Source organism: Cucurbita pepo, chromosome 6 (genome assembly GCF_057944985.1).
Source record: "Cucurbita pepo subsp. pepo isolate OVF chromosome 6, ASM5794498v1, whole genome shotgun sequence".
Classification (NCBI taxonomy): domain Eukaryota; kingdom Viridiplantae; phylum Streptophyta; class Magnoliopsida; order Cucurbitales; family Cucurbitaceae; genus Cucurbita; species Cucurbita pepo.
In genome coordinates, this window is record NC_141803.1 from 15,573,891 (window position 1) to 15,598,925 (window position 25,035).

Below are 25,035 nucleotides of genomic sequence, written 5' to 3' on the forward strand. Positions count from 1 at the left end.
TGTTTTTTCTCTTAGTCATGGTCTGAGATTCGAAATCTAAAAAATTGGATCGTGACAATGCAATGACCGAAGATTATCACAAAAGCAAAAGATTGATAGTTGTTTGAGCATTCATTTATTGAAAAGGTACATCCACGGAAAGAATGTAAGAAGCAAGGTGGGAACCACACTCTGGTAGTAAACTCGAGCTGAGTGTAAAAAAATATATATGTATTGATGACTTCGTGGCCCAATGGATAAGGCGCTGGTCTATGAAACCAAAGACTCTGGGTTCGATCCCCAGCAGAGTCGTTAGGTGACTGAAACTACTAAAAGTATGTTCAGACCAATGTTTTATAAAACACCCCCACCTACCATCGAACAAAATACACCATAAAGCGCGCTCTTGAACGGCCTCGCCTGAATTGAGGCCACCTTGAGCATAAGCTCTCACGACTACAAGCTTGATGTAAACTATTGTTCTGACATGTTTAGGTACATCTTTTTAGATGACAAGACGAGATAAATCTTGAGATATTGTAATATAACTTATGTAAACTATTGTTCTGACATGTTTAGGTACATCTTTTTAGATGACAAGACGAGATAAATCTTGAGATATTGTAATATAACTTATGTTACAAGACTAACGCAAGTTTGATTTGAGATTAAGTTGCAGAAAAAATCACCTAGTGATGTTGTAGTAGAAACTATAGAAACTCCTGAAACTGTCCTTGAAGAACTAGAGGTGGAGCAAATAACACCTTAGTAGGTGCTGAGGACATTATCTAGATCTACCAGAGAACCAGATAGATATTCATCTTCACTACACTATCTGATGTTTACTAATCAACATGAACTAAGTCTTTTGATGAGGCCCTACATGTGGAAAATTTAACAAGGTGGGAGTAAGCCATGGATGAAGAGATAAGCTCACTTGAAAAGAATAATATGTGAGTATTGACTGAGTTACGTACATAAAAGTGCTCAAGTAGATGTTAAAAATCAAGGCCTAACTAGATGACAAAATGAGGTTTAAGGTTTGATCGGACATTCACAAAAGAAAAACATTGATCATAACGAAATCTTTTCTCCTATTTTTAAGTTAATTATTATCCAAATTTTGTTGAGTATTGTTGCATTGAAAAATTTACACATTGAGAAAATGGAGTTTAAAATAACATTTTTACCTAGAAGTCTCGATAAGGAGATTTATTATATGTAGCAACTTCAAGGGTTTGTAGTTCCAAGTAAGAAACACATGGTGTGTAAGCTCAATAAGAGTCTGAAGGGATTGAAACAAGCACTGAGACAGTGGTACAAGAAGTTTGATTCCTTCATGTGCAAAAGTTGTTTCCACAGGAGTAAAAGGAATCCAATATTTATGTTCGTCGTGATATCATGCAGGGCTTTTCTTTTATGTGGCATCCAGTGACGTGTAATGCATTGTGTCCGACAAAGTTAGGCCCAAAGAGTACGTAGACGAGCCTTCTTGGTGAGCCCATGTGCACGTACGTGTGCCGTGTGTGGAGAAGTACCATACATCCAACCCTGCTCGGATATGAAAATAGCCTAAGGTTATGTAATATTTATAAAAGATAGGTCTCACTCATGTTTTGCATGTGGTTGCATATCTAACCTCAATAGTGGAGTGATATACTAAATATTTCATAAAATATTGAAGCCAAGTGCTACCTTAGTTTTAGGTATTAAAGCCCCTATAAACGGACGACGGTGAACGCTGGAAAGGCCGTGAAAGTTAGAATAGGCATAATAGGCACAATAGGGCAATGAAATGTTTTGAATTTTAAATTACTAGATGATAGGTTGCATTGAATTTCTATTTACAGTTGTTAGGTGTTTTTCTGACATTTTATTTATGTTCAAACTTGGTTGAATTTCATGTTCCAAACTATTTATATTAGTCTATGACCTTATTTATGAATTTATGCATTAAATTCTTAAGCATACATAGTTGATGCCACTAATTAGGTTACGAAAATTAGGGACGTGAAGTTGTTATTTCAAATATTACATTTTTCTCTTTTGCTCATAAGACTTGTTATTTTATTCCAATATTCATTGTGGTTACAAAATACCGCTAACAATTCCCTACATATGTAAATATAGTAACTTAAATATCAAAGTTGGAGGTACGACGTGCCAACCAACTAAGCATAACACTTTTAGGAAGATAGAATAGGACCCGTACATCAAGATTGTTTTAGCAAAGTCTCCAAGAAAGAGACCTTCCTATTAAACTTATGCCGTTTTGTTTTTCTAAAATACAATTAGATGTGTATACTATTATATGAACGTTTGTTGTTTCTTGTTTGTTGTCATATATATTAGACCAGAAAAATATATGTTTTGGGGTTGGATGTGTGCATATTTTGATTATTTAATGCAGTAAATGTGGTAGGGGTTATACGCTACGTGTATCGGATAACCAACCACTAACAGTCACATGTGGTGATTGCTAAAAATTATTTTTGTGGTAAAGGTTACACGTTGTGTGTATCAGATAGCAAGTCACTAACGATTTTACTGAAAGGAGTATCTCGATAATGATTTTATTGAAATGTCTTTTAGCATATTTTCATGTCTTTTAAATTATAAACTTTTAGGTGTTAAGTGACGTCTCCAAACACTACGTATGCTGAAAGTTGGGTCAGTACACTTTATATTCAACAAATTCTCTCACTTTTCCTAGAAAAAATAAGATGTAAGCTCCCATGACCAGGAGCCTACTAACGTTGCAAAGTTAGGGGCATGACTCTAGACCACTTGTTCTGGACATTGAAGCTCCATATATTCTCATAATGGTATAATATCAGCAAAATTGAACATAAACTCTTATGATTTTATTTTAATTATTTTCGTGAAAGGCTTCATAATACATATAACTAGATTCAAGTATTTTTTTTTTTAGATTGATATATTTTTAAATTTTATTATGGGCCATGATTGACGTCAATTTAATGATATTAGAAAATTTTTGAACTATTAATTCATAAAACATCTCTATTAATTTATAATTCAATTTGAATATATATTTTGAAAAATTATATTCCAAATGGTTAAAAAAAAAATTTAATTGTTGGAGAATAAATAAAAAAATATATTTGTATTGATGACTTTATGGCCCAATGGATAAGGCGCTAGTCTACGAAACTAGAGACTCTAGGTTTGATCTGCAGCAGAGTCGGTATGTGGCCTAAACTAGGCTCATACATCAAGAGCTACCAAATATCGATTATCATCTAACTATTTATATTGAAATCTTTAATTAAGATTTACAACCCAACGGATTAGGTGATAGTCTATGAACCAGAGGGTCCGATCCCCACTCCTTTCCTTACTTACATGATGAGTAGTGTATTTCAAGAAAGATTCCAATTTTGGGCCTCAGTTTTTGCATCATGATCCACACCTAATATAGGTATTGGGACTGACATATGGATTTTTAAAATGAACTGTTGGGAGGGGATTGATGTGGATTTATGAAGGCGGATATGAGAGAACTAATGTACGGAGGATTGTAGGAAAACGAAGGAACTATTTGGGATTGTTGGAATGCCGAACGCATTGCAGCATGTCGGTAAATATGGTTTCTACTTTTTAGATTAGTCTTCTCCATTATCTTCTCGAATCTAGTCAAATCAAGTATGCTGATTACGAGGTTGTCGTACTGAATGTACTAGTGTTGGTGGTGAGAACCAGTGGCAACTCACCCTCCGAATCTACTGGGCTTTAAGTTACCTCTAGTCTCTTCCGCACCTGATTCTCAAATTCAGGTTCTGTGATGTCGAATTAGGATTGAAACCGAGTTTTGACTCAACGGAGATGTTGGCGCATCACTTTGACATAAGTTACATATGCTAGCGAGGTGTCGGCCAATTTCAGGCTCTTTTGCAATAAAGAATCATTTCTTGAGTGAACCCAGACAAAACATTGGCTAAATTGATTTCATTCTCATGAGAGGGCTTTTAGACAATCAAGGTGTCAAAGATCCTCATTTTGACGTCAATTGATGAGGGTTGCCCTCTATTTGTGGACCACCCAAATAATGCATTTCCAAATTACTACCTTGTTGCCAAAATGAAAAGGAAAAGATGTTCTCGCTTATTAGAAGAATCGAGCGCATACTCTTATTTAGAGCGTTTCGAAATCTAAGAAAAAGACAAGGCAAGCAGATATATAAAATTCTTCCCTTCAATTTCTTATTCCTTTTTTTTCTATCACATCTTCAAATTCTTCTTTTTTTTTTTTTATTGGGTGTTACACATACCTCTCCCTAAAACTCGATTTTGGACTAAATTTTAAAGTTTAATTCAATTGATTTGTAGAAAATCTCTTATTGTACTTATTATTTATACGTTTATAATTATATTATTTTCATGGAAATATTAATTTATTTAAAATATCTAAGGTTTTGTAGCTCAGTTGGTTAAGGCGTTGGTCTTATGAGCCAAAGGTCGCGGGTTCAAGCCCCACATTTCTCATTATATATTTTGCTATCTCATTGAATATTCTTTTATACTTTTCCCAACAAGTTCCAGTAAAGCAAGATAAAATGTTATTGTGAAAGGATTCATTATGAATGGCATGTTATTGTTGAAAGGATGAACAGAACGTTAAATGAACAAATAAAGAGTAGGAGGATTCATTATGAATTGCCTAAGACATTCTGGACACGAAAAGAACTCAAGTACTCTTACTTGAGAACTTTTGGCTATACTATAAATGTTCATGTTGGTCAAGAGGAGAGTGACAAGCTTGACATTGAGGCTGTGAAGTGCTACTTCATAGGCTATGGGTCTAACATGTTCGAGTACATGTTTTGGGATGACAAGAACAGAAAAGTCCCGAGACACTGTTATATGACTTTTGATGAAAATATTTATATAAGAACAAAAAGAAGAAAGATTCTGGGACAACGAATCGAGTGGGAGTTGAGGTGGAGCAAGTGACACCTGAGCAAGTGTTGAGAGGATCATCCATAACTACCAGAGTACCAGATAGGTATGTACCTTCATGACACTATTTGTTGCTTACTAATTTAGGGGAACTAGAGCCCTTTGATGAGGCCCTACATACAATGAAGTGGGAGCAAGCCATGGATGATGAGATGTCTAGGGTTCAGAAATGTGTTGCCCTTTCATCTACTGAGTCGGAGTACTTTGCAATAACTGAAGCTGAAAAGGAGAATATATGGATGTGAAACTATCAAGAAAAATTGGGCAAGAAGCAGCACGAGAAGATTTTTTATATAGATAGTCAGAGTGTCATTTAATTGGTGAGGAACCCAGTTTATCATTCAAAGACAAAACATAGAACGCGATACCATTTCACTCGTAGGTTAGTGGAAAATGGTGATATGTTTGGAGAAGATAAAGGGTGCAAAGAATCCAACAAATATGTTGACAAAATGTGTTTGTTTGAACATTTAGGTTGTGTAAAGCCTCAATTGTTATGGTGCAGTGAAGATGCTGATAGTCGTTTGAGAATGAAATTCTTTGTTCAGTGATCACTATCCAAGTGTAAGAATTGTTGGGATATCAAGCCTAATTTCTATTTATAGTAAAAAGCTGGTAAACATATATTTAGTAGATATTTATATATAGTAGATGCTTATATAGGTTAAAGCTATATATAAACCGAAAACATATATATACCCCTTAGGCAGTTCTTTGAAGATGTACTATTTTTCATTCTCTGTATTATCTCTTGTTTACATATCTAAATGCATCAATATAAAATCTTTTAGACAATATTCCTCGTATTGTTCTCTCTACTATTTCTTTGTGTTCATCTTGATCAAGTGTGTGCGTTGTCGTGCGATACTAACATAGGACGCCACAACTATAACGGTTTACAAGTTCACTTAGGTCAGAATGATCAAGTACATCGAGCACCCTAGGATTGTGAGCAACATTTAGAGGTCTAGATGAGGTGATTGCTAAAAATTATTTTTGTTATAAAGGTTACACGTTGTGTGTATCAGGTAGCAAACCATTAATGATTTTAGTGAAAGGAGTATCTCAAGAATGATTTTATTGAAATGTCTTTTAGTATATTTTCATATATTTCAAATGGTTAAAAAAACAATTTAAAAATTGTTGGAGAATAAATAAAAAAATATATATGTACTGACGACTCTGTGGCCCAATGAATAAGAAGTTGGTCTATAAAAAACCAGAGAATCTGGGTCGGATCCCATCGGTATGTGACTCAAACTAGGCTTCACACATTAAGAACTACCAAATAGGTTCATAAACATGTTTCTACTTATGTCCGACGGGGTAAATCATTCGTATTTCGTTGTTTTCTTTCTATATTTCACCTTTCCTTTTCTTGTAGGTGAGCTTATGATGAGTAGTCGTGTGGGGGGGGAGGGGTACGCTAGCAAAAATACACTCGAAGGAAGGGGGTTTTCCTCTCACGACATTTATGTTTGACTGGGTAAATCATTCGTATTTCGTCGTTTTCTTGCTATATTTCACCTTTCCTTTTCTTGCAGGTGAGCTTAAGATGAGGAGTCGTGTGGGGGGTACGTTTGGGGATTATTCGTGGTTCGTTGGGTGTTTTAAAACAAGAGGGGGGATTCTTATCTCTTTCAGTCACAGCTAAAGATGACTACTCTTAAAACAAGAGGTAGGTTCTTGTCTCTTTGAGTCACAGCTAAAGATGACTACTGAAAACAGTTTTGTTCCAGCAATACCAAAATTTGTTGGTCATCGTTTTCTTTCTATATTTCACATTTCCTTTTCTTGCAGGTGAGCTTATGATGAGTAGACGTGTGGGGGGTTCATTTGGGGATTATTCATTGTTCGTTGGGTGTCTTAAAACAAGAGGTGGGGTTCTTGTCTCTTTTAGCTGCAGCTAAAGATGACTACTAAAGACAGTTTTATAGCACATGTTGAAAAGGCAACCGACCAAACCATGCGGTTATGTGGCACATCACATCGAAAACTTAGTGCAGCCTCTACACCACAGCAGAACAGAGTGGTAGAAAGAAAAAAGCGCTTGGATGAGGAGGTTTATGTGACACAACTTCTTAGTTATGTGAAGCGGGAGAAGGGAGAGATTCTGATAAATCAGGTTATGGCGGGGATATCTAGCAATGGAGATGAGTTTTTGCCGGAGGTTAGTAACGGACGGGTGGTGGATTCCCAGGCTACGTCGACGTCGATTCCGACACTGAATCTGACACCATTGACGATATCGAGATCTTTTAGGGAGGGAAAAAACTCGTTGCAGCAGTGGACGCCAACGACTTCTTGAACTTGTTTCGTTGCTCGGATCTGGTGAAGGTGGAGCTCAATCGCCTTAAGAATGAAGTACGAGATAAGGATAGAGAGCACAGGAAAGCTCAGACGAACTATCAAAGAGCTAACTAAAGAACTATCAAAGGCCAAAGAGATATTAAAGTTGACAAAATATCTTCTTGAAAGCAAGAATCTTGAAATAAAGAAAATCAATGATGAGAAGATGGCTTCAATGGCAGCTCAATTTGCCGCTCATGCTACTCAAAAGGATGATGACATGCCTCTAATCGAAGACATTCTTGCACCTTTGGAGGCTGAACTAAAGCTTGCACGACACAAGATTGCAATGCTTCAAGATGACAACAAAACACTGGATCGTCTAACCAAATCAAAGGAAGCGGCTTTGGTTGATGCTGAGATTACTGTTCAAAGTGCCCTGGCCAAGGCTTCTATGGTGCATGATTTACGAAAAATAATTAAGAGTTAATGAAACAGATAGAGATTTGTCAGGAAGAAAACAAAATCTTGGACAGGATGCACGGACTGAAAGTTGCAGAGGTTGAGAAATTAACTCAAACTGTGAGGGAACTGGAGAAGGCTGTCCTTGCTGCGTGGTGTGACTGCTCGGATGCTGTGAGAGATTATCCGCGCAAAATTCAGGAGATGAATGAGGAAAAGGGACAGAGTTGGCTCGTGCAAAGGTGTTAGTCAACAGAGTGGCTGTAGTAGATGCATATGAAAAGATCCAGAAGTTACTCATGAAAAGCTTTTCCTTCAGCACCGAACAGGTCCCCATTTGAAAATTTTTAGTATTGAAGATGAACCAAAGAAAGGAATTGATTCCAACAATGGCTTCTCCTTGTCGGATGTTGTTTTTCGATAATCGGCAAGTGAAATCAGGTGAGAGGAAATCGTTTCACGGAAAGTCGTTGGAAGAAAATAAAAAATGCGAAAAATAACAGAGTGAGAAAATTGCTGAAGACTTTTGCTTAAAATGACGTGCTGAAATCTTATCGAGATATTTACCTATTTAAATATCTAACTTATCCTAAAAATGACTAAGAGTGACCAACTAAATCTGTGTCACTTCCTATCTAAAAATTTGGTAATTCATTCAACGTGTTTGTCAAATGGTCAAAATTTGGTAATCCATTCAACGTGTTTGTCAAATGGTCAAACGAAGGTATTCAATCAACTAATGAAAACGTGCAGAGCTAAAGGAAAACCTCAGGTTTTATCTAACAATCTCCTCCTAAAACCTGTGTTATATCTACCTTATTTTATTTGAACTCCGATTTGAGCCCTATGGCTCGGTGTCCCTAGCAGCATGTCCTCCAGACTCCACGTCTTGTTCGGCCACCTCTTCTTCGAGCTGGCACGCCGCTAGTCCCGATGGTTCACCTCTTCCTAATAGGTCTCCCATCCTCCGGTACCTGGCCGAGAGGCTGACTGGTTGCTCTATCTCCAACTCTAGGATGTATATGCGGTTTGCCGTGTACTGAACTTGCGTGAGCAACCGTCGTCAATCATCGCGGATCCTAAGTAGCCCGCGCTTGATGGAAATGTGGCAGCCGGCCTTATCGAGTTGACCGAGGCTCACAATATTAGCCTTGAGCCTCGGGATGAAGTAGACGCCGGTCAGCTTGTGATGCTTGCCTCCCTTGCCGACGAACAGGATGGTGTCGCGCCCTTCGATTTTGACGACAGAGTCGTCGCTGAATTTCACCGTCCCGCGAATCCCCGAGTCAAGTTCAGAGAACGCAGACTTGTCCCCGGTCATATGGTTTGTTGCTCCCGTGTCGAGGACCCACGCTGGAGCTCTTGCTATTCGCCTCTTTCATCGATTTGAGCGAACACTCGCTCCTTCTTCAGTTGAATTGGCTCCTCAGCCGGTGCCTTGTTATGCACAGTTGGAGATCTTCCTCGGGTTCGACGCTCACCAAAGCAGTTATGCAGTCGTCGATTACCCCCGTGGATTTGGGGAGCTCTTCCTCGGGTTCGACGCTTACCAAAGCAATTATGCTGTCGTTGATTACCTCCGTGGATTTGGTGAACTCTTCCTCGGGTTCGACGCTCACCGGAGTAGTTATGCCGTCATCGATTACCTTCGTGGATTTGGAATCGAAATTAGGGACATCAGGTAGGACTGATGCAGTCACCATGAAAAGAGTTGGCTCGTCCTCCTCGGATTGAGCTACATGGGCCTTCTCGGCCGTCTCCTTGTTCCTGAGCTTGCTCCAGCAATTCTTGCTCAGATGACCTCTCTTCCCACAGTACGAGCACTGGATTGGCCTGTCATTAGTTGGTTCCTTCTTTTGATCCGCCTCTTTCCCGCGCATGCGCCCGCGAGATTTCCATGGCTTCTTACCATCTTTGCGGCTGGAGGGCCCATTGCTCTCACCGGTGTCATCACGGAGCTTTAGGCGTGCAAGCCATTCCTCCTCAGTGAGGAGTAGACGACCCTCCTTGTCGACAGCTGAAACGGTATTTTTCTTCCGCTACTCGACGTTACGCAGTCTTCTGGTCACCTCTTCCACCGTTAGGTCGTTTACATCAAGCAATGTCTCGATTGAAATTGCAACTTGCTCGAGGTGATCGGGGACGACCTGTAGCATCTTCTTCACGATTTCTGTCTCGCTGATGCTGCCACCGAGAGTGGTGATGCTGTTGGCGAGCCCCGTGATCCGCATTGAAAAATCATTGACGGTTTCACCGTCCTTAAATCGGATCTTTGAGAGCTCCTTCCGCAGTTGCTTGATGTTGGATTCCCGCACTCGCTGTACACCGACCCGACAGGATTTGATTCCCTCCCAGGCCGATTGTGCAGTGCGCTTGGTGGAGAGAGACGCCAGCATCTCTGGGGGCATAGATCGTAATATGGCGGCGAACGCCAGCCGATCCTCCTGGTACTCAATCGTTTCTCCTTCCTCTAGCTCGACAGCGTGCCATAACCTTTGCGCCTGTAGGTTGATGCGTATCAACAAGGTCCACTTGTTGTAGTTGGACCTTGTCAACGTCAGATACTGAACGATGGCGGTCGTTGTCTCCCTGATCACTCGCTCAACGACAACTCGACACCCGTCATCACGGCGTCGGCCTCTTCGTGGTGGTGATGGAGATGGTGGCACTTGGCGGCGGCGTAGAGAGTGGCCAACTAAATCTGTGCCACTTCCTACAAAATTGCCATCTAAAAATTTGATAATCCATTCGACGTGTTTGTCAAATGGTCAAACGAAGGTATTCAATCAACTAATGAAAACGTGCAGAGCTAAAGAAAGAAAAACCTTAGGTTTTACATAACATCGGATTGCAAAGAAAGCATTGTATCGTCTCCTGCCATTGATCAATTCTTCCACCACAGTTCGCCCTAGCTCAGCCACCACAAGCACAGTCGCAGGCCGCCGTAGAATTGGTTCCAAAGAAGCCATTGCCTGAAAAAGGCAAGCTCTTGGAAGCAGTAATAAAAGCAGACCGTCTGCTTCAGATTCTGCTTGTCGCCGGATATCTTCTTGAGTGGAGGCACCCACCCCCGCCACTTGAATCCTTCGAGATCCCACCAGTGAGAGTTCCTTCAATGCCACCACGTGCGTGGTACAACCGTTTTGAAATGTGTCCTTATGAACATACTCTGTTTTTCAAGAAGTCATTACAAGGTACTTTCTTACTTATATGTGTTTATGTAGAGGAGCTCATGTTTACTGGAAACGATGAGGCTTTGTTGAGTTTTTTTAAGGAATCCACGATGAAGGCATTTGATATGACTGATCTTGACGTTGCGATATTTCCACTCTCTATGTTCCACTATTAAGCTGACCAGAAATTCAGTCTTTCTCGGTCGATGCAAACACATTGATGATTGTTTCCACTTCCTCCGTGATTTAAGTAAAGATGAAACTGTGATGTTACAAAATTGTCATACTAAGCAAGTGGCTAATATCATGACAAAACCTTTGACTCGAGTTCTGTTTGAGAAGCTACCCATGTTGCTTGGTGTCTGTCAAGATCCTGAAGTTTGTTCTAAAGACTTCGTCATGTCATCGGTTCAAGGGAGAAAATGTTGAAAAAGATTTAGTTGTGCGTTATTAGTATAAGAAGGGAGGGAATATTGAAAAAGATTTAGTTGCTATTTTTATGTGGTTATTAGTTGAAAGGAGGGAATATTGAAAAAGATTTAGCTGTTATTTTTATGTATGACTGATATGATCTTATGTCATATCATAGATATGATCTCATGCCAGATTCTTTGTTTTGGCATGATATTCTGCTTTGGGTTAAGATTTTATCTTTATTTTCAGTTAAACATTATACTGATTTTTTTTTCTTTTGCAAACTTATCTTCATTAAGTTTATCAGTTTTTACTGATGTATGCAGATGATTTACTAATTATAAGATCCAATAAGAGAGATAAACCACTTGAAGCCAAGTATCTTTTTCGTATTTGAGATGAAAGATTTGAGTGTAAAGAAGTTGATTCTTGGGATGAGGATTTCTCGATATAAATCTATTGACACATTAAATCTATCATAAGAGAAGTACATTGATAAGGTGTTGTCAAAATTCAGAATGAATGATGCCAAACCGAGGACTGCCTCTTTTGCAAACTCTGTTAAATTGTCAAAGACCACTCTCCCAAGACAGTTGAAGAACATGAGTACATGACATCAATTCCATACGTTTCTGCCGTTAGGATTTGATGTTTTCTATTATCAGCACTAGACTTGATATAACACATGGAGTGGGAGTGGTTAGTAAGTACATGGTAAACTAGAGAAATAACATTGTGAAACTATGAAATTTCTTTCGAGATATCTTAGAGGTACATCTAGTACTTCACTTTGTTAAGACAATGACAAAACAGTTCTGCGACGTTTTTTGGATATTGATTTTAGTGGAGATAAAGATTCTACTAAGAGCACATCTGGATAAATCCAAACTATAGATAGAACAACAATGAGCTGGATGTCCGAGTTTCAAAGTTATGTCACTCTTTCATGTACTGAGACTGAGTATGTGGTAATAGCGGTAGTATGGAAGAAGATGATAGGGATGACAAACTATCTAAAATAATTAGACAATAAGAAGATGACTGAATGAGTCTTCAAATGAGAGAATTATTAGGTCATTCAGTCTGCTACTTATTTATAGCTTACTTTATACATGATCATATATATATATAGATGACTGAGATGGTAGATGGTTAGATGGTTATATACGGTAGATAACTATACTTAGTAAAGTTATTTATAGTAAATTAAACTATATAGTATGTTAGTAAATTGAAAATATACCTTCTTTATTTTCTCTCCCTATAAACCTTTAGTCAATATTCATCTTTACATTTTATATCTCGGGTTCTTTATATTCATCTAGATCGAGTATATGAGTTGTTGTGCAGTTCTAACAACACCGTCTAACCATTTTTCTTTAAGGACTCGCGCCTTTAAACCCTTGACACGAATTTCCCCTGGAAGTTATTTATTGTTTATATGTATTTATGATTGAATTTCTATCCTCAATTTATCTTCAAGATTAAAGATATTTCTTAAAATTGAAGCTATGGTTGAACTCTTTGTTGTGCGAGATTTCATTTTTACCACATAATTTCAACGAGGCGTCACTCAATTATTAACAACAAGTAGATAGCTTACTAAGTATATCTATACTCACCTTCTTTTTTTTTTTGAAGTATTGATCGAGGTGAGGAGGTGCACTGTCGACCAGGGTCATAAGTTCTTTTTGTTTTTTTTTTTTTTCGGGTTGTTATTGTCATTATGCTGTATCTCGTTCCGTTGCTGTTTGGCAACACCTGTTTTGTTACAATGTTTTTTTGGATTTTGTACTATGGTGTTTTATGACTTAAATAGTTGTACTTTTATTTTTATATTTTATTTTGCTTTGTTTTTTCTTAGTCATGGTTTGAGATTTGAAATCTAAAAAATTGGATCGTGACAATGCAATGACTGAAGATTATCACAAAAGCACCAGAGTAATCGTTGTTTGAGCATTCGTTTATTTAAAAGGTACATACAAGGAAAGAAAGTAAGAAGTAAGGTGGAAATAGCCGAGAATAAAAAAAATATATATGTATTGATGACTCCGTGGCCCAATGGATAAGGCACTGGTCTTCGAAACCAGAGAGTCTAGGTTCGATCCCCAGCGGGGAGTCGATGGGTGACTTAAATTGGTAGAAGTATATTATTTCTGACTTAATTTTAAAGTTCACACTTTAGTGACCAGCTCTTGCTATACATATCATTTGTACATTTATAATTATATTATTTTCATTAAAATATTAATTTATTTAAAACATCTAAGGTTCTGTAGCTCAGTTGGTTAGAGCGTTGGTCTTATGAGCCGAAGGTCACGGGTTCAAGCCCTGCCAGAAACCAATTAAAAAAACAATTAGGGAAGTTAGTGGTTCAAGCACTTAACACAGCAGATAAGTGTCGTACCTAGGAAGACTTGCTTTATGTATTACAATGCGTACACTATTATAACGATGATCATGCCTTACATGACATTGGGAATCTAATCCAAGAGACTTCCCAAAATAATTGAAATTGAAATTTTATAATTAGATGTACATGAGCTTGAGGGAATACTTAGGAAACATATTACTAAAATTTGCAAAAAGAATAGAGACAATAACAATTTCCAAGCTCCATTCTTATAACTCTTTTAACACGTTGAGCAGCTAGTTATTTACTAGTGCATTGTACTTAAATAATTGGTATTTAAGTCATGTTTGTAATCCCGAATAGCTATGCTCGTCTCCTATGAGATGAGATTTTCTGAGTACATCGAAAATTGAATAGTAGAGTAATTTGTCAACATACTTCACTTGTTCCTATAATTTTAATTGATCTAGAAATGAATAAAAAATCTCTTTATGGGTTAAAACAGGCTTCTCGTAATTTTTTCTCCATGTTCTCTACCATTTTACAAAATACAGGCTACATTCAGTCCAAAGCAAATTACTCCTTATTTACTAAGAGTAAAGGTAATTCTTTCAGTGCAGTTCTTATCTATGAGGATGATATTCTGTTGACAGGTAATGATTTCAAAGAAATTCAACATCTCAAGACTAGTTTGCTCGAGAAATTCCTTATCAAAGATTTAGAGAATTTGAAATATTTCCTAGACATTGAATTTTCTCGATCTAGAAAAGGAATTTTTATGTCTAAAACGAAGTATACTCGAGACATTCTTTAAGACACAAGTCTTACATGTGCACGTCCAGAAAAATTTCCTATGGAGCAAAATCTAAAACTTTCCTTAACAGAAAGAGAGAAGTTGAATGATTCAAGTAAATACAAACGGTTGATTGGTAGATTAATATATTTTGTGTATGACTGTTATTAGTTCTGGAATATATCTTTATATAGGTCCGTTAACATTTTTTTTCTTCTCTTTTAGAGTTAGTTAGTAGAATATTTTATCTTATTTAAATGATTTCTTTAGTACTCCCACTTTATTGAAACGTTGTGAACATTAATGCCATGAAATTTGATTAGGAACCTTATGTCATGGTTTAAAGGGATTATACAAAGTTACAAGGCTATTTGAATATGCTAGGGATTTAAATCATGATTAGGGTGGTAAATGACCAAAATACTCAAGACCTTAAAATACTTAACATACTACAAAAATTTATATGAGACTCATATATGATATTAAGAGTAATTATGAAAGATATTAATGAGTTTAAGACAACTTTGGGTATGAATGTAACTACCCTCAAGACACTTTATAAGAAACAAGATTTATTATGAATACCAAGTGATAGGAAACTGATTTGCGAGTATCTTGAGTTTTACTAAATACAAGAATATCTATTATGCTTATACAATAGAGGAGGGTTTTGTTAAGTCCCTTGATAATGTTACAAATAAATTGGAGGAAATAACTCTCATATATAAAGAGGAAGCTTTGAGGTTTTTGTAGGAAAAGTGATTAAGTTTGATTTGAAGGATAAAGCAATATATAAAGAGTAAACGAATCATGATCTAGTTAAATGAAGAAAACAAGTCACATTCAAGAAAGTAGGAAGGTTTGAATTATGGTGGATTGTTACGATCTAAGTTATTCCAATATTAATATCAACACGAGAGGTTCATTTTAATAAAAAGTCGGAGTCTTGAATCTGCTTGCAATTCTTAAGAGTATGGATAGGACAACTTAGCAGAGTTGGGGTAGACCAAGCCATAGGCACATGAGCTACAAAGCTTGGACTTCACACTCCTTAACATTTGTTTAGAAGAGAGTAGTAGCTCTAGTCATTAAGAAGAAAGAATTGGCCCATGCGGCTATATATTGAACATCAAGAGCTAATCCTAATAGTGATTAAAGAGGAAAAATATGCACTCACGTAGAAACAAGGATTCCCTCAAGTTGTGTGAGAGGTAGAGTGATGTCGTTGGACTCACTAATCCCTCATAGCTTAAGTAATTCCAATGAATCAGGTATTCAATGAGATTTCTAGACCTATTTTATAATAGTGTTCATATCGAGTATAAGAGACTAATCAGAGACAAAAAAGACAACAAGATGAACCCTTAAGCCAACTTGATATCGCTATAAAGTGAGCGTTAAACCAAGCTCTCATCTCTTTGGTTTTCCTCTTCTTTGGTTTTCTTCTCCATCATCCATGACATTCATCTCCTTCCTTCATGATACTAGGGTGCTAGGTCTATTGGAAATATACTGGCATGGATCATTTTGTATCCACTCTCGTTCTAGCTTCCTAGTCTTAGCTTGGTTCTTTTATGCATGCATTGCTAGGAAGATTATCATATTGATCACCTAAAGCATGGTTTACATAATCTAGACATTCGTGCAAGCTTATTTAGGAGATATCCTATGTACGCATAAAGCACTACAAAACATAAGTTAAGACATTCATGCAAACAACCAGCTAAACAGGGAGATAACATCTATCAATCATCCGAAGCATCAGTATCATTTAAATCAACATTCATTATAAATCTCATCATTGAGGGGCATTTTTGTAGTTTCTTACATTTTACTTACTGAGCAATTTTGCCCAACTCGCATTCTACTTATGCATATTCTCTGTCTAGCCTTGAATAAAATTAAAGAACATGTTTCTCAAAAATCTTATCAATCCCTACAAGTATTAATTGTCTAAAGTGAGCGTGGATACTTACTTAGATGACTTGTACCTTCCCGAACAAGTCAAGTGAGTGACTAGCGATTCATGCATTCAGCCCCAACATCTCACGTTCACATAAGGTTTTCTCTTAATTTTCTCGTCAAGATGTACGTTAGTTCACTTTACTAGTCGGTGGCATGCACTAATGAAACATTTGACATGCATCTCAAGACGTTAGTTGAGACGTGTCTCTATCGCTACTTGACGCAATACAAAACTTGAAAACTTTCGGTTCTCAACTTATGCCCTTTTTTTTTCCTTTCCTTTGGCTCATAAGACCAACACTCTACCCAACTTTGATGCTTAACCAAAAAACTACTATAATTTCATATATCTTTGTTGGATGGGTTTTGAAACCTAAATTTTCAAATTCAAATTTCAAGATTCTTGAACAATCTATGCCCTTTCGAATTTAAAATTATTTGATTAAATTATTCTCTTCTTTTATTACGTCTTCAAATTCTTTTTTTTTTTTTTTTTAGTCGTTTTAGAATATTTCTTTTCTCGAAATAAATTAAAGAAACATATCTTTTTCTAAAATCGAGTATTACATAGTAACTACACACCGCATAAGGAAAAACTTCATTTGGGAGTTGTGATAGCATTCGACTTTATGGGCACGGTTTCCATTTTACATTCGGCTCTAAGGAAGTAGCTCACAACTAACCATTCGTTCCACAACTCACACGAGTTAAAATTTGTTTGTAAATATATTTTTTTCCTTTAAATATTGATTAATTTAAGACATCTAAGGTTATGTAGCTCAGTTGGTTAGAGCATTGGTCTTATGAGCTAAAATTCACGGGTTCAAACCTCTCTAGAACCATTAAAAACCTATAACCTAGAGCCAAAAGTGCACCATTAGAGCCTCCTTCGTTTGAGTTTTCAAACAGCCTCACCTTAATCGAGGCTCGACTCAAGACTTTTTGAGTTACTTTGACTACACCTTTAAGGCTCACAACTTCTTTGTTCGATACTTGAGGATTCTATTGACATGATTAAGTTATGAGTCTGACTCTAATACCATGTAAGAAGCCGCGAACATCCACAACGACATGATATTGTTCACTTTTAGCATAAGCTCTCATAACTTATGATATTGTTCACTTTGAGTATAAGCTTTCATAACTTTGCTTTTGGCTTTCGCAAAAGGCCTCATACCAATGGAGATAGTGTTCCTCACTTATAAACTCATGATCTTTCTCTTATTTAGCCAATGTGGGACTACTCCTCTTAATAATTCTCAACACCTTTGTGGCTACAGAGCTCCCGAGCACCCCTCACCTCGAGCAGTGACATCAGCCACTTGAAAAGCAAATGAAAGAAGGGGTGAGTATAAATTACATCTGATAAGAACCCTATTTGTAAGGTCTTATCGCATCCTTTACCTAGGTATCCACAGGTTTTTTCTCTTGGTTTTAGATATGTAACCCTTCCTACTTTCTGACTTCAATAACGAACTTAGCTTACGTAGTGAGTATCAGTGTCCTTTGTCGAGGTGCTACCTCGTATTACTCTATCTCTAGTGAGGACATCGTCGTATGTGCTCGCCTACTCTATTCTTTCATGGTAGGTTAACTGGCAAACCGGATAATCAAGTCACCAAAAATTGGGGGAGTGGCCCCTCTTGTGCTTGCTATAACTTTGACTACCCGCATAAACCTACACCCCTCTCAAGACGGATCTATTGTGCAAGGGTAGTCCAACTGAATCAGCAGGTATCACACAACACTCACAGGCATATGTCTGGTGTAACAACCTCACTAAGAAGACAAGTAGGTTGTTTTCCACACCCAAACCGACAAGATGGTGACCCTCAAATCAAACCCATTTGATCATGTGAGAGTCGAGACAGACATTAGAATTTGAGGGTAGTATTATGAAATTTGATTTAAGATATAAAGTTAGTCTGCAATATATTTTATATACGTGTAATTGGTTAGGATTTTTCCCCTCTTTTTAGGAATGTATTACTAGTATATTTTATATTATCTTCATGATTTGGTTAGTAGTATATTTTGTATATTCTTATTTTATTTTCAGGATTTGGTTAATAGTATATTTTCTCTCTTTGTAGAAGTTTGTTGGTAGCTTGTATCCTATTTAAAGTCGTGAACATTAATGAAGATCAGACTTTCAATCCCACTTTTGTTTCTCCTTTTTAGCATGGTATCAGAGCTTCTCATTCTTAACATTGATCAGAGCACCGAACTTGGTGTTCTTAAATAACAAAATTTTCCTTATAGCAAAATCAACCAAATTCAGCTTCAAAATTTCATATGTTTATTTAACACATCCTTATTATATTCATCACTCTAATCGGCAAAGATATTCACTTTGTTCCAATCAAATTAAATGGGACAAATTACCAACCCTGTAATAAATCATTTGTTCATGAACCAAGAAGCATCTCATCGAGTTCTTAGATATATCAAAGGCGGTCTATTTCTAGGTTTTGCATCTTTGTTGGAAATTCAATAATTTCTTGGAAGTCCAAAAAGCAAACCAAAGTGTCCAGATCATCTCGGTTTTGCATCTTACTAGTAAAAAAGCAAACCAATGTTTCAAGTTTTGCATCTTCATGTGAAGTTCATTAATTTATTTGAAGTCTAAAAAACAAACCAATATGTCCAAATCATGAGCAAATACTTGTTCAGAGTTAGAGTTAAATTGACAGATGTTTTCTATGAAGCTTTGGTAAGACCGTATTTGATTTTCTAAAAGACAAGTTGGGTGTGATTTATATATACTCTTCAACTTGAACTTGACAGAGAGTATTAGAACTTGAGGGTAGTATTATGAAATTTGAATTAAGATATAAAGTTAGTACAGGAATATATTTTAATATACTCCTACTCGGTTAGGATATTTTCCCTTATCTTTTAGGAATTCGTTAGAGTATATTTTATCTAATTTCCAGGATTTGGTATATTTTATCTTGTTTTCGGGATCTGGTCTAGTATATTCTCTCTTACTACGAGTTGGTTGGTAGTTTCTATCCTACTATGAAGATCAGACTTTCAATCACACTTCTGTTTCTCATTCTTAACATGGTATCAAAGCTTTTCATTCTTAACAACAGATAAGTTTCATGATGTGACTGAGGAGAATAGTGCATCATCTAAGATACCAAGAAGAGTTTTCATTAAAGCCAAGCTAAGGCAGAAACAAGGTTGGAAAGAATGAGGTGACGAGATCTGTCTTAGACAAATTTTGTGTCAATCAGATATCAAACGAATTATCTACAAGATCGTATGACTACTCATCAAAATGACGTCTACTCTAGAAAGATTAGAAATGTAGCCTAAGTTAGCTACCCTGTGACACATACATGTATTACCGTGTGTGTTAGTGTCGCAGGACGAGTATCTCGAGCATCTTCCTTTGAAATTGATATTTTAAGGACAGTGTCAAATGGAACGGGTGCAGCAGAAACAAGGTTGGAAAGAATGAGGTGGTCTAAGTTAGCTATCTTGTGACACATACATGCATTACAGTGTGTGTGAGCGTCGCAGGACGAGCATCTCGAGCGTTTAAAATTAATATTTCAAGGACAGTGTCAAACAGAACGGGTGCAGCAGAAACAAGGTTGAAAAGAATGAGGTGGCCTAAGTTAGCTATCTTGTGACACATACATGCATTACAGTGTGTGTGAGCGTCGCAGGACGAGTGTCTCGAGCGTTTGAAATTGATATTTCAAGGACACTGTCAAACGGAATGGGTGGAGCAGAAACAAGGTTGAAAAGAATGAGGTGGCTTAAGTTAGCTACCTTGTGACACATATATGTATAACATTGTGTGTGAGCGTCGCAGGACGAGTATCTCGAGCATCTTCTTTTGAAATTGATATTCCAAGGACAGTGTCAAACGGAACGGGTGCAGCAGAAACAAGGTTGGAAAGAATGAGGTGACGAGATCTGTCTTAGACAAATTTCGTGTCAATCAGATATCAGACGAATTATCTACAAGATCATATGACTACTCATCAAAATGACGTGTACTCTAGAAATATTAGAAATGTGGCCTAAGTTAGCTACCTTGTGACAAATACATGTATTACAGTGTGTGTGAGCGTGCAAGATGAATATCTCGAGCGTCTTCCTCAAGAAGAGTGTCAAACGGAACGGGTGTACTGACATTACACATCAGCTATCAAGTCGTAAAAGATTCAGCATGGACACAAGAGTAGCTAGTATTATAGTAACTACTCTATAAATTTACAAGGTACTAGTATATTTTATACATATATAATCAATATTTGGTTCTAGCGGGAATCAAACCCATGACCTTCGGCTCTAAGCTATGAGCTATAGAACCTTAAATGTTTAAGAACAAAACTACTATAATTCCATATATCTTTGTAGGAAATTTTCGGCCATTTATGGGCTTTTATACCTAAATTTTCAAACTTAAATTTCCTTCAACTTTCTAAGTTTCTCCATAATTCTATATAATTTAACTTAAAATTGAAAGGAAGAGCGAACTCTATTCGGAGTTCGTTTTTCAGTATTAATGTTTTTCGGAAAAATAATTTTGAATTGGCATGGTCTAGAAAAGAAACAAACTCAGTGTCACAACTCGAAATTCGAGGATCTGAACATCAAGTTGAGACAACAGACTATGCAATGAAAAAATGAATGAATGAAAATGGTATGATATTGTCTATTTTGAGCCTAAACTTTCATAGTTTTGCTTTTGACTTCCCCAAAAGGCCTCACACAAATAGAGATAGTGTTCCTTAATTATAAACCTGTGATCTTCCTATTAATTAGCCAATGTGGGACTACTCCTCTGAATAATTCTCAACATCTTTGTGGCTATAGAGCTCTCGAGCACCCCTCACCTCGAGCAATGACATCAATCACTTGAAAAATGAATAAAGGAAGGGTTAGTATTTAAACTCGATAAGCAACCTACTTGCAAGTTTTTATTGCATCCTTAACCTAATAGGTATCCACAAGTTTTTTTCTACTGGTTTTAGAAATGTAACCGTTTCTACTCTCTAACTGGGGTAACTAACTTAGCTTACGCAGTCGGCATCAGTGTCCTTGGTCGAGGTGTTACCTCTTATAACTCTATTTCTAGTGAGGATAATGTTGTATGTGCTTGCCTACTCTATTCTTTCATGGCAGGTTAGTTGGTCACCCTAGGGAACCAGCACCTGACCCGGAACCAGAACCCCTCTTGTGACCCCTCTTGTACTTGCTAGCTACTACAACTACCCGTGTAAACCTACACCCCCTCTCAAGACGATCTGTTTCGCAAGGTAGTCCAACTAAACTGTCGATCACACAACTCTCACTAAGAAGACAAGTAGGTTGTTCTCCACATGCAAATCGACAAGGTAGTGACCCTCAAGTCGGGCTCATCCGGTCACGTGAGGGTCGAGACAGATAAGTGTCATGATGCGAATAAGGAGAACATTGCATCATCCAACACACCAAGAAGAGTGTTCATTAAAGTTCAGCTAATGCAGAAAAAAGGTCGGAAAGAATGATGCAATAGAAGTGTCGAATACAAGCACAGAGAGGGCCAAGTAGGGCCCCTGGGCTATAACCTTAGACATCGGGGTTTTGTTATCAGTTTCGCCACGTAGCTCTATAGTTAACTCTGTCTATATGAAAAATGGAAGATAACAAAGTTTTGTGTCAATTAGATATCAGAAGGATTCTCTAGAGGATCGTATGACTGCTCACTAAAATGACATCGACTTTAGAAAGATTAGAAATGCCTCAAAATTTACTAATGGTTGAGGTGTGGCGTGAGCTCTCCAACACGTGTAGAGTTCCATTGACTCTAAATTTAAGGAGAAGGGCAAAAGCAAATATTCGTGGGGACATAGCAAAAGCAAGGGACCCATAATGATCAATAGCAGAGTCGAGAAGAACGCACCAGAAGCGATCGAGAACAACTTCTAGTAGCTTTGGATAATGTATACTTGCATTTGTACTTGTGATTCTTACATCATTTTATTATATACATTCACACGCGATAAGTTTTTTGCACTGTTGTCGGGAAGTTTAACAAAATTTTATTTTTCTCAATTGCCATTGTAGAGCAACACGTTAATAACTCTAGTCTAAAATTTCTATTTCATTCGAAAATGGAAAGAACATTATACCAGAGATTACAAGAGAAAAGAGCAAAGAGCAAAAGAAACAGAAAATTAGGTACTCATGGGGCGAATGATAATGAAAGGGGTCATTAGAAAGCAAAACAAGTGGGGGATGTTTCCACGAAAGGAGTCCTTCTTTTAAGAACATCTAAAGAAGCATATGAGATATTAGAAAGAATAGCATCCAATAATTCTCTTTCTACTCCTTTTAAGGATATTTCTTTTCTCGACATAAATTAAAAACATAAATTTTTCTAAAATTGAGTATTACATAGTAACTACATGTCGCTCGAGGAGAAACTTCATTTGGGAGTTGTGGTAGCATTCGACTTTATCGGTACGGTTTCGATTTTGCATCGATTTTGGGGAAGCAACTCACACGATTGACTATTTGTTTCACAACTCACATAAGTTATAATTTTGTATAAAATTTGTATGTTTGTAAATAAGAAACAAGCTTTTAATGTTATTATTTTTTTTTTCGGATTGATTTAGTTAAAGCATCCAAGGTTCTATAGCTCAGTTGGAGAGCATTGGTCTTATGATTCAAAAGTTGCGGATTTGAACCGTGCTAGAACCAATATTCATTATACATGTAAAAATTATACAAAATGGTTTTATTACTATTTTTTTTTTAGTACAATAAGTGTTATTATTATCTAGAAAGGAGACAAACTTAATGTATGAGACTATGCAATCAAAACATGAATGAATGAAAAAAAAAAAACAACAAATTTTCGCACGATTAAAATCAATCCAACACCCATTAATTTCACAATATGTTCACAAGTTTGTATGTATGTGACTTTACAAAATAGGGCCCTCGAGCTATAACCTTAGAAGTCGAGGTTTTGTTATGAGTTTCACCATGCAGCTCTGAAGTTATGTTTGTCTATATGAAAGATGAAAGATCACAAAATTTTGTGTCAATCAAATATAAGACGGATTCTCTACAGGGTCGAATGGCTGCTCATGTAAATGACGTCTACTTTAGAAAAATTAAAAATGTCTCAAAATGTACTATAGGGGGAGGGGTATGGTGTCAGCTATCAACCACCACCGAGCCCTGTTGCCTAAATGAGCTACCTTGTGGCACATACGTGTATCACAGTGTGTGAGAGCATTGCAGCATGAGTATCTCGAGAGTCTTACTTTGGAATGCGTCTCTCAAGGACAGTGTCGCACGACACAGGTGCACCGACATTGCACACAAGCTCATGTATCAAAGGTTGAATTATGTACCTGCTAACTATTATTATTATTATTGGTTTAATTCTTTTGTTCATTTTCGTCATTTGCATTTTTTTTTTATTCCACTTATGTTGTTTAAGGGTAAAAAATACACATACAATCCAATTTTCATCCATTGCATATTCTTTTAAGCTTTTGATTTTTTATAACAACAGAAATCTTTTACAAGGATTTTAATAATGCCACAAAAACAAGCAGTGGATGCTTATGCAAATTGAGCCATTTTGTCAAGAATGTATAACGAAGGCATATGAGAGTAGCATTCAATAATGGTGAATAGACAGACGTGAAGAGTAACTCAAGAAAAAAGGCCAAGGGATTAATGGAGGTTAATGGATCAACCTCGATCAATGCTTAGTAAGCTTCGATGATTAATATCTTACGAGCTTTAACATGGGCTAGGGACTAGTAGTGAAAGCACCGATGCAAGTTGCAATGATAACCTAAGCAACAACTTAGTCCTATGTGTACAGGGAGACGAGCATACATTTGATCTTTGACCTAGTAATCTAGCTACAATTTTTTACGTGGGAAATCAAAGCTACCAGGAAAAAAAAAAATCATTTTCGAACACTTACAATCTAGGGAGGAGGAGGAACCATTCAATACAATCAAAATACATACAATCAGCAAGCTCAACTCAGGGCGAATCATCCTTCCGGTTTTAGAGCTCGACAAGAGAAGCAATTTCTTGAAACATCTTTGGAAAGTCTGATAAAGGAGTATATATTTAAGAATGATGCAGTGATACAGAGTCAACAAGTATCCTTATGAAATTTTGACATCCAAATGGGTAAGCTACCGATAAACAACAATAGTCACTGCCAAGAGAAAGTTAACGAAATAGATGACAAACCTATAAATTTACCATTAATTTTGCATCATATTAGACACAACTAGAAATTAGTAGATATTAAAGGAGTTAGTCCATCACTTGCATGCATAAAATTCAATTATAGGAAGGTCAATTCAAATAAATCGAACTACATCGCAGACTAAACCCAACATGAAGGAATTAGTAAGAAAAGAAATTATCAAATAGTTAGACATAGGCATAATAAATCGAGGTGAACTATAGTACCACAAAAAATGAATTCGACCCGAGCACAATAGATTACACATTTTCTAGACGAATCATTAAATTGCATGTGCACTCAATACTTCTTTTCTTTAATATAAAATTTACGTCAGTCGCCGGAGAACGCGAGAATTCTGGCGGGTGTCGAAATCCTAGCCCACTAAACAG

At 36.9% G+C, this 25,035-nt stretch overlaps 3 non-coding genes across 3 annotated transcripts; all 3 read left to right on the plus strand.

Annotated features, from left to right (window-relative positions):
- Positions 1 to 218: 218 nt before the first annotated feature.
- On the plus strand, positions 219 to 291 carry TRNAR-ACG (transfer RNA arginine (anticodon ACG)). The gene has a single exon. It is a non-coding gene; the product is annotated as a tRNA-His (tRNA).
- A 13,052-nt stretch (positions 292 to 13,343) lies between these two features.
- TRNAR-UCG (transfer RNA arginine (anticodon UCG)) lies at positions 13,344 to 13,418 on the plus strand. Its single transcript has one exon. It is a non-coding gene; the product is annotated as a tRNA-Arg (tRNA).
- A 147-nt stretch (positions 13,419 to 13,565) lies between these two features.
- On the plus strand, positions 13,566 to 13,640 carry TRNAI-UAU (transfer RNA isoleucine (anticodon UAU)). The gene has a single exon. It is a non-coding gene; the product is annotated as a tRNA-Ile (tRNA).
- Positions 13,641 to 25,035: the final 11,395 nt, after the last annotated feature.